Source organism: Mandrillus leucophaeus, unplaced genomic scaffold, assembly GCF_000951045.1.
Source record: "Mandrillus leucophaeus isolate KB7577 unplaced genomic scaffold, Mleu.le_1.0 Scaffold375, whole genome shotgun sequence".
Lineage (NCBI taxonomy): Eukaryota > Metazoa > Chordata > Mammalia > Primates > Cercopithecidae > Mandrillus > Mandrillus leucophaeus.
Window position 1 is genome coordinate 1,627,909 of NW_012103976.1, and position 10,899 is coordinate 1,638,807.

The following is a 10,899-nucleotide window of genomic DNA, read 5'->3' on the forward strand; positions in this document are numbered from 1 at the left end:
GAGTGATAAGGGCAGAGAGGACAATAATTGCTATTTTACTGAACAGCAGAGTTATGAAACCAAGAACAGTACAGTAGTTAAAACTAAGAACCCTGAAGACCGACAGGCCTGGATTTGAGTTGGGAAGAGATGGGCAGCTCTCAAAAAAGGCACAAACAATTGAAGGATGGATACCATGGCTTATGTTAAAAGAATGTTGAAAGGAAAATAAGCAAACCAGGAATCTCAGGATGAATCAGTCTAGATCTAGATCAGATGGTGGTGGTGAAGAAACCTTATCTCAAGACTGTAATCATTGTGAAAATAGGAGAAGATGGCAGCAAGAGCATCTCCACAGAGAAAAAGCCTATTAGCAGTTTATTAATTAACTCAATGACGAAGATTATCGGCTTATGAGAGACCATAATCTTTTAGGCTCCCCCAGAGAAATAATTATCAGAAGAACTGCAACAGCGGTTAGATGGGGTCAACGAACAACTAGTATCTCAGCCTGACTTGAGAAATGGCACAAATTGGCTGGGCGTGGTGGCTCATGCCTGTAATCCCAGCACTTTGGGAGGGTGAGGTGGGTGGATCACGAGGTCAGGAGTTCAAGACCCGCCTGGCCAACATGGTGAAACCCCATCTCTACTAAACAGATACAAAAATTTAGCTGGGTGTGGCGGTGCATGCCTGTAATCCCAACTACTCGGGAGGCTGAGGCAAGAGAATCGCTTGAATCTAGGGGGTGGAGTTTGCAGTGAGCCAAGATCGTGCCATTGCACTCCAGCCTAGGCAACAAGAGTGAAACTCTGTCTCAAAAAAATAAAATAAAATAAAATAAAATAAAATAAAATAAAATAAAATAAAAGGAACAAATTACAGAGACTCAGAAGTTCCCGGAGAAAGTTCAAATGAATATTCTCTTCCAGAATAGTTGAACACCTTTCAGGGCACAGGAAATGCAACTCGAAGTGGACAAAATGAGAATCAAAATTGGAGAGCTATGAGTCAAACAAACTCGAACAGTGGAGAGTTTCAGTTTAGTCTGCAAATCCACATAAATCAAGAAAATAAAGGATTTGAAATTCATGGAGATTATACAAACATTCCACTTTCAGATAGTAACAGATATCATACTACAAATAGGCAACAAAAGTCAACTAGTCCTGTGGCTAGGCGAACAAGAAGCCAAATTTCAGTGAATTTCAATGGTGGTAGTTCCAACGTTCTAAGGACTAGTCTTGCTTCAAGGGGGAAAAATTCAGCTGAAGGATTTTTCTCAACATTGGGAAGATTAAGAACTGGAATTGGGGGATCAGCTGGCATTCCCAGAGCTAGTGCTTCACGCACTAATTTCAGTAGTCATACAAACCAGTCAGGTGGTAGCAAACTCAGGCAAAGGGAGGCGCAATGGTTTAAAGCAGCACATGTTTGGGAAAATGGAGCTAGAGGTAATGTTACAGTAAGAAATACAAACTAAAGATTAAGGCCAATAAGATCTACCTTCAGTAGCCAAAGTCGTTCACCAATTCAAGAGACAGAGTGGCACTGTTTATCATAATTCACAAAGGGAAAGTAGACCAATACCAGCAAACCACCAGAAGATCTGTTAGGAGGAGGGGTATAACTCAAGTCTTTTTAGAGCAAGATAGAGAACACAGAGGTACTGCATATACCCCATTCTCTAATTCAAGACTTGTGTCAAGAATAACAGTAGAAGAAGAAGAATCCAGCAGATCCTCAACTGCTGTACCACAACATCCAACAATCACACTAGACCTTCAAGTGAGAAGGATCCATCCTGGAGAAAACAGAGATCGGGATAGTATTGCAGACAGAACTCATCCAGAGTAGGGCTAACAGAAAATACGGTCACTATTCAAAGCAATAATGGGGGCTTCTGCCAAATCACTTCTTGCGGTCATGTATTCAAACCTATGTTAGTACCAGAATTCTTCCTAGGATTTCTGAGAATGAGCTTGTTGAGCCATCATCAGTGGCTCGTTGGTCAATTTTAAGGCAGATTATGACTGGGTCTGGAGAACCTAGTACTCTAATGGAGGACTCAACCATTAGAGAGAAGCTCTAGTTCTCCAAGTCAGAGCTTCAGAGAAATGGTCAGCATTTACCAGAGATGCACTCAGAACTGAGTAACTTAGCTACAGTTAGACAGCAGCCAGCACAGGGAAGGTTCCTCTCAAGACAGGCAGGCCCAAGGAGATAGCACTGAAATGCATGGTGTAAATGAGACCACTCACCTCATACCTGAAACAGTGACAATAGGGGTAGCATGTAGTTGCAAAATTCAAATGATTTAGTCAAACTGGAACACTACCTATTCTTCCCCTTGCTCTCTCTTTTTTGTTGTTGTTGTTTTTTGGAGATGTGAGTCTCGCTCAGCCACCCAGGCTGGAGTGCGGTGGTGCGATCTCGACTCACTGCAATCACCGTCTCCCGGGTTCAAGCTATTCTCCCACCTCAGCCTCCCTAGTAGCTGGGATTACAGGAACCCGCCATCATGCCTGGCTAATTTGTGTATTTTAGTAGAGATGGGGTTTCACCATGTTGGCCAGGCTGGTCTTGAACTCCTGACCTCAGGTGATCCACCCACCTCAGCCTCCCAAGGTGCTAGGATTACAGGCAAGAGCCATCACGCCTGCCCGAATACATGATTGAACCAAAGAGCAGACTGATAATCTTTCCACCCGGTGCTAGAGCATAACAGTATTGATAGTGAACTACGTAAAATCCTTAGTGCTTGTTATCAGTGATTACATAACTGGAAACAAGCTCAGGCAATTACCCTGCATGCATGAATTTCATATTCATTGTACTGACCGATGGCTCTCAGAGAATTTCACTTGCCCGATCTGTCAGCAGCCTGTTTTAGGGTCCAACATAGCAAACAATGGGTAAAGTGATGGGATCTACTCAAATATTGTATTTTAGTAGAACTGAATGTTTAAGCATTGTTTTGCTTAGTTACTTGTAATGAGCTAACTAGGATGAAAAATATACATTTTTGTTTATTATACATAGTTGGAACTATTTTTGTGTGCTTTTTAAAATTTGCTATAAAGAGGAAATTTATATAAAATTTAAAAATATAAATGTTAAATTATCCAGAAACACAAAATAATTAACGTTGCTAGAACCAAATAATGTCTAAAATGTTTTTATTTTGGTAATTTTGTCATGCTAAGCACTTTTGTCTCTGCACAATTCAATAGGTTAAAAACCAATCTTTTTCTTAACAGCACAGCAGACTTTACTTTCAAGTTTCACAGGCTTAGTACTTATGTCTAGACATTTCTATCTAAATAAGCTTTTCATTAACTTTTTAAGAATAATACCTTTTCATGAAAGAGTATTTGGCTGAATGTTTGCCATACATACGTTACTTGAAATGTTAAATTTAATATACAGCATACCATGTATGCATATATAGGTATATAATTTTAAGGTTAAAAGATTCAGTCTACAAGTCTGGTTCTTATTTAAGCTTTTCGGCTAAAACTGCATATGCCACAATGTTTAATATTGGCAAGATCATCTCAGAGAGAAAGGGGATTCAGATATCATTTTAATATAGAGATAATTTACTGAAGCATCTCTGACAATCTGACTTATTAGAAAGCAAGCAATATATAACACTGAACAAGCATCTATTCAGTAATGGAAAATTTAGGATATACAGGTTATTTAACTTGTGTTCAGCCTTTTTGTAACTTTTTTGAAAGTGCAAACAATTCTTTGGATTATTAAATAAGGTATACAATATGCATGGTTTCTCAAATTTAGTTTTAAGATCTAAAAAAAAAGTCTATAAAGAATCAGTTGCATAGATAATATGTTAAGTTCACTTGGAGGCTAAAAATCTCCAATGAAAACAAAAACCTTTAAGAGAATGCAGTTTATATAAACACAAAGAATGCATTGATGATCTATTTCTACCAATAAACATTAAAAAAAACAAAAAAATCTCAAATTTCGTAACTGTAGGAAAAGCTAGACTTATAGAGGGGGTGTTTATTTAACCACCACCACTACCTTCAGGTGAACTGGCTGCATCTCCACCACATTCTGAGACATCAACTTTGAAGTGCTAGCTCACTGAAGGAGTTTCTTTTCTGGCAAAAGGCAAATCTGTCTTTCCTAAGCCAAAGAAAATCCAAACAAAAATTACCAAGCCTCCTGCCTGCTCGACATAATTCCACCATTGCCTGAGCCTGTGATGAGATAGTACATAGAAAGCACACGGCTCTATGACTGGCATAACATGGTTTTTCAAAGTTAAACTATTTTTTATCATTATTCCTCAGATTCCAATCCCCTAAAAATTATTTTCCAAATTTACTCCTATTTTGCCCATTCCCTAAGGATCACTATAAGTAAGCATGGAAGAAGAAGAGAGTCCTGCTCTGTAAGAAACAATTCCAGACTAGAGATTTCTTAAAGTACTATCTGCTTCCAGGGTGTGATTCAAAGGTTTAAGCCCATGCCAACCAATTTATGACAGCAAGTCTGCTACAGCAACACTCTTAAACAGTCATATTCTCAGCAGAATCAATTCCTTTTATCAAAGGTACGAATAAATCAAAACAAAACCACCTGATTTGCATTTATTCACCTTTCTCTAAGTTCTCCAATGGGAATGTTTTAAAAAAAAAAATGAAATACAGTTAAAGGGGAAAGAAAACAAACTTGGCTTCTGAAAAATAACACAGCCATTATATTGAGATGCATTTCTCTCCAGGCCATAAAACATTTATCCCTTGGTAAGACTGCTCTATGAACAAAGGCTTTTTTCCAAAAGTGACACGGGGGACCATGTGGGGCATTAGTTATTACTGTTGCTGACTACTATGAAAATCAACTTTTTTCCTCTGCATTTACGTCTGTATCACATGACAACCCAGAAGACAGATCGGTAAACTTGCCAACAACAAGAAATAAAATAACCAATAAAATCAACAACAGAATTAAATTACACTGACAAGTTAGAATGCTGGGTTTAAAAATCAACATAAAATTGGAAGTTCAGTAGTTTTTTTTCTTTTTAATGGGGAAATGTGTTTGGAGGCAGGCACAGAAATGTTTGCTGACTGTGTCATATGAACCACTGTAAGTGACAAAAAGGTGTGGTAGTCTTAGGTTGCACTAACAAATGTACAATTTCCAGATCACAGGAAATAAAAGTCTCACTACACTCAGAATTGGCCACACTATATCTAGAGAACTAGATGAGTTCTTTATTAACACACTTTAAGAAGAACATTGATAAATTAGAGTGCATCCCATAATGAGAAAGGGGTCCAGTTCCGGGGACCATGGTCAAGAAGTTCCCCAGGCCAGGCATGGTGGCTCATGCCTGTAATCCCAACACTTTGGAAAGCTGAGGCAGGAGGAGTCTGAGACCAGCCTGGGCAACAAAGTGAGACACCAGCTCTTTAAAAAAAAATTTTTTTTTTTTTTTTAATTAGCCAGGCATGGTGGCGCACGCCTGTAGTCCCAGGTACTTGGGAAGCTGAGGTGGGAGGATGGCTTGAGCCCAGGAGTTTGAGGCTGTAATGAGCTGTGATCAAACCACTGCTCTTCAGCCTGGGTGACAGTGTGAGATTGTCTCAATAAATAAAAATAAGAAATAAAAGACTCCTAATCTCTGGAGATAAACAAAGCCTAGGGGACCCTCTGCAGAGGAAGCCAAAAGGAGGTATGTGGCCTAGTCCCAATTCTAAGATTTCATGCACCTGGGGACTATTATCATATCATAGCCTGATAGTACCACCAACAGAAAACAGGCCAGGAATGTAATCAAAGCTGTTAAAAACTAATATTGCTTTCAAAAAAAAAAAAATCACTCAGGACATTCCTAAGAGCAAAGAGACATATGGTACTACATGAGTTTCATGAAAACTTACCCAGAAATTGCAGCAATGCTTTGCTTTATAATATTTAAAAATTGTGCTTGTCTATCTTACCCAATCACTTATAACATGCATTATAAGTGGTCAGTTCTGATTCATACAATGTAAGAACAGCACTCTGACTAAAGGGGGTGGGATGGGAACCCCAGGGCCAGAGTATTCATCTCATCATAAATTAAATGGTGGCTAGGCAGGCAACTTGGCAGAGGGAGGTGACAGATGATACTGTATAGGAATTTAATACTTTTTAAATTTTTTGGAAATTTTGAGAGTATATGGAATCAACCACTCCCCCAACTTCGAATCATTTTTGGTAAGCATGTAATGGAACACAGAATTACAAGTTTCAATGAGAGTATTTCGAGTAATGAAAATAACTATCTCACTAGGAATTATGCATATAGTTTTTTATGTATATAACAGAGTATTTCTGGCAATCCATTAGATAGAAAATTTAACAATATACATTGCAATATTAAAATCTGTTTTCTATAGCTCTTTACGAACCAATCATAAAACATGGTTTTGGATGCTAGGTAAAAGTAACAAAAAGTCTAGTAATATATAAAGTTTTGACTGGATAAATGTAAGTCAGTACAAATGAAAGTACTTTTTATTGTGAGAGATTAAGTGGATTATTAGTGAAGACGAAAGTGCTTAAAGTTTTAATGCAATGGAATGACCACACTGAGTTGAGAAAAACACAAATTAACATGTTATGTTAATCTGGATTCAAAGTGGGGAAAAAAGAGGAAATAAAAGCATTATCTAACTACCACAAATGTGGCATGTTGATAATTTATTTTGACCTAGAATATGACATGCACAAATGTACTAATGATTAAGTACTAAATTCATCATCCAAAAACTCTTAACTCAAGGGTCTCTTTCTCCACCTAAAGAAAATAAAAATAAATATGTGTATCAACGATTTTATACTGCTTACGGCTTCCAATGCTGATGGATTACTTTTCAGCAAATCCAGCAAATTCTAAGTACTGCTCAGTGTAAGTGTCCACAATTTCCCATTGTTAACACTCAAGACAGCAAGAGCAAAAAATTCATGTATGGCCAGGTAGAAAATTCTGCTATAAAACAGAGTTTTTTTCCATTCTCCATTAGCTTAGACTCAATTACAGAGAGAGTCTAGGTTGCTCTGCCTTTGGAGTAGCCCTTCTACATTCCCTTATTTTAATAAGCTGCTTTCACTTAAAAAAAAAAAAAAAAAAAAAGTTTAATTTTCCACAGGGGGGAATGTGATTATATGATCTTATAATTTTACATAAGGCAATAAGTACTCTAAAATACTTTAGGTATAAGTTAAAGAAAAACATGGCGTATGATAGGTAATGACTTTCCTCTTACCATGTGAAAGCAGGCCCTGGCACATACATTTTCAAAAGCAATCCAAGGCAGTACAGTTTATCAATCCTACTTTATAGATTCTCAAATTGAAGCAAGAGTTTTAAATTATGAACCAGGTCCCTGACCAGGGATGAGGATAAAGTCATCTTTGTCTTCACTACCTTTTATTTTACCTTATCTTATTTTATTTATTTTTTGAGTCAAGTTCTTGCTCTGTTGCCCAGGCTGGTCATGAGCTCCTGGGATCAAGCCAATCTCCCACCTCAGCCTCCCAAAGTGCTGGGATTACAGGTTGAACCACCATGCCCAGCCTTACTTTTTATTTAAAACCTAAGGCTATTTAAGAAAACATCTAATATATGACATATTCTATTTAAATAGAACAACAGAATAACAAATCCTAGCCAGCAGACATTCTGATAATAGGATATATTTTTAACTAATTCCACTTCTCAAAACATTGTAAAAACTTTAAAGGATTCAATATTCGCAAGTCTCCTGACAAAGCAACCAAGTAAGAGCACTGGTCTCAGGAGGTTGTGATGTTTTAATATAACTGATAAACAGTTTACAACACTGAAAGCCTAATGACTTCTAAAGCTGTACTACTGGTGAGACAACTCATGTCCCACACTGAAATGTTCTCTACTCAGACTTAGTAAAACAAAGTATAAATGCATTTTGCATTCCAGAGGTTACCGCATGTTACTAAACATGCCTAAATTTTCTTTGTTATATAGAAGATTCAGAGGTAACTCCTTGCACTTGATAAAATGTTACACACCTACAGAAATGATAACTAGGCAACATAATAAAGTTGGTAAGTTGTACCAATACCTCCCCTTTCAAAATCCGTCCTTAAAGTGAATGTCTTCATATGCTCTCTCCTTGGGGAAAGATGCCTAGTTTCACTTGCAAAGACACTGGCCCATGAACTTCCCCTAAATTAGGTCCACCACACTCTCAATCCCTTAAAGGTGGAGAACAAACATTCCTTCATCTAAAGCTTTGAACAAGTACCCAAGGGTGACTTTATTGGCAACTGCCCTACATGCACTGAATTTCAATCTGGCCACTGGGTCCCAAACTCCTAAAATTTCACAACCTTTTTTCTAAGTAGTTACCCTCAGGGCTATCACAGTGTGCAGAAAGAAGAAATGTATGCATAACAACTCCTGGACATAAAACAGCCCTTTCCCAGTTTTATCTTTAATCCTCCCTGCTCTTTACTTCTTTAATTTTCCAGAACACAAGCATTAGAACCCTGCCATCACCTCTGCTTCTTTTCCAGGTCCATCCCTATCCAAGCAATTTTACCAACAATTCCCCCAACCACGGCTTCCACCAACCTAAGCCTGTGGGAATCAGAGCACAAGGCCACTGCCTCCAACTTCCTCCCCACCAACTGTATCCACCTCACTCACAACTGTTCATTTTTCCCAAACCCAGATAAATCACATTCACACACTGGCTCAAAACTCAAAACCCTTGGACACTTTAAAAATAGTTGGTCTGGTTTCTTCCAAGGTGTCAATGGCATGAAAGACTCAGAAAGGCTAAGGAAATGTTCAAAGCAAAGGTAACTCAAGAAAGGTAATGCTCAAATGCACTGTACAACCCTGGAATGGATTCTGTACAAGGAGAAAAATGTCCTTGCTATTAAGGAGATTATTAGGAAACTGACAAAACTGGAACATGAAATAAAAAATATTGTATTAACAATAACTTTCCTGGCCGAGCGCAGTGGCTCACGCCTGTAATCCCAGCACTTTGGGAGGCCAAGGTGGGCAGGTCACCTAAGGTCAGGAGTTCGAGACCAGCCTGGCCAGCATGGTGAAACCCCGTCTCTACTAAAAATACCAAAATTAGTCAGGCATGGTGGCAGGTGCCTGTAATCCCAGCTACTCAGGAAGCTGAGGCAGGAGAATCACTTGAACTCAGGAGGCAGAGGTTGCAGTGAGCCGAGATCATGCCATTGCATTCCAGCCTGGGCAACAGAGCGAGACTCAAAAACAACAACAACAACAACAACAACAAAAAAAAAAACCACAACAGTAACTTTCCTGAATGTGATGGCTACACTACAGATCCATAAGAGACTATTCTTGTTCTTTGGAAATACACATTGAAGCATTAATGACTACAGCAGCACCACTCATAAAAGCTACCCTTGACTGGGTTGGCAGGGGAACCGTGTCTGTGTGCACAAATGTATGTACCTATAAATATAGACATATACACATATATACATATATACATACATAAAGGATGCAAGCAAATTATCAAAATGTCAAAAACTGGTGAATCTGGGTAATGGGGACATAAAAGTTTTTTTTATTCTTCAAACTTACTTGAAAAAATTTCAAAATAAAAATTTTTTTAAAAAGCCCTTCTGGGGGGCAGGAGGAAACTTTTCAGGATGATGAATAATGTTCATTCTCGAGTGTGGTGATGTTTCACAAGTATACACATGACAAAACTTACCAAACTGTACATTCTAAATATGTGCAGATTATACATCAGCTATTCCTCAATAGAGCTGTTTACACACACACACAGACACACACACACCCCTGTGAGGGTTTCAGTCTTCCCGGGCACTCTCGCAATGTATCTGGACAAACCTTGTCACTGGGATCCCCTCATCCCTTTCTGCACTTTTCACCCTTCCCCTCCCCAATCCCAAAGAACTCACCGTGCTGTGTCTGTCCTCTTCAGCTTTTTTGTTCATGCTACTACCACTTCCTAGAAAATGTACAGTAGAATCAATTCATATGATCTAGACCCAAATCTCAGTTGCACCAAGCCACATGCTCAAAGCCGAGTTTCCTCATCCGTGAAATGGGGACATGGCCAACCTACTGACAGAAGCAGACGAGACCTGGCAGGAGGCAACAATGGTACAGAAGTACTTTGAAATAATACAAAACACTATTGGGAATCATTACCTTCACACATCCAAAGCCCTGCAGGCTCAACCTTCCTCCCCAGGTTGTCCCTCAGGCACCTGGCTCTGAAACAGACTCATCTCTCACTCCCCTGAATCGAGCAGTAACTGTACTACTACAGACAAACTGTGAGACCACCTATAGCCTACCATGTATATTTTTACAAGTGTATCTCATGAATAAAATATACTTACCCAAACTCCCCAAGATCGGGACCTGTGGGTGCCCCACCTTTATGTGCCAGCCCAAAGCCTTGCTCATTCATCCTAAGACCTCAATACTTGAATTTAACAATGTATTGAACTAGGATTAGATCACAATGGTTGAAGAGGCCCAACCAACAAATGGCAATGAATAGTTAAAACAACATGACTTTTCTTTTTTTTTTTTTTTTGAGACGGAGCTTCACTCTTGTTGCCCACGCTGGAGTGCAGTGGCGCAATCTTGGTCCACTGCAACCTCCACCTCCCAGGTTCAAGCTATTCTCCTGCCTCAGCCTCCCAAGTAGCTGGGATTACAGGCATGCACCACCACGCCCAGCTAATTTTGTATTTTTAGCAGAGATGGGGTTTCTCCATGTTGGTCAGGTTGGTCCCAAACTCCCAACGTCAGGTGATCTGCCCTCCACGGCCTTCCAAGGTGCTGGGATTACAGGTGTGAGCCACTGCACCTGGCCA

The 10,899-nt window shown here is 39.1% G+C and overlaps 1 pseudogene; it reads left to right on the forward strand.

The window, feature by feature from the left end:
- The first annotated feature begins 230 nt into the window (after window positions 1-230).
- Window positions 231-2,898, forward strand: LOC105546918 (annotated as a pseudogene).
- Window positions 2,899-10,899: the final 8,001 nt, after the last annotated feature.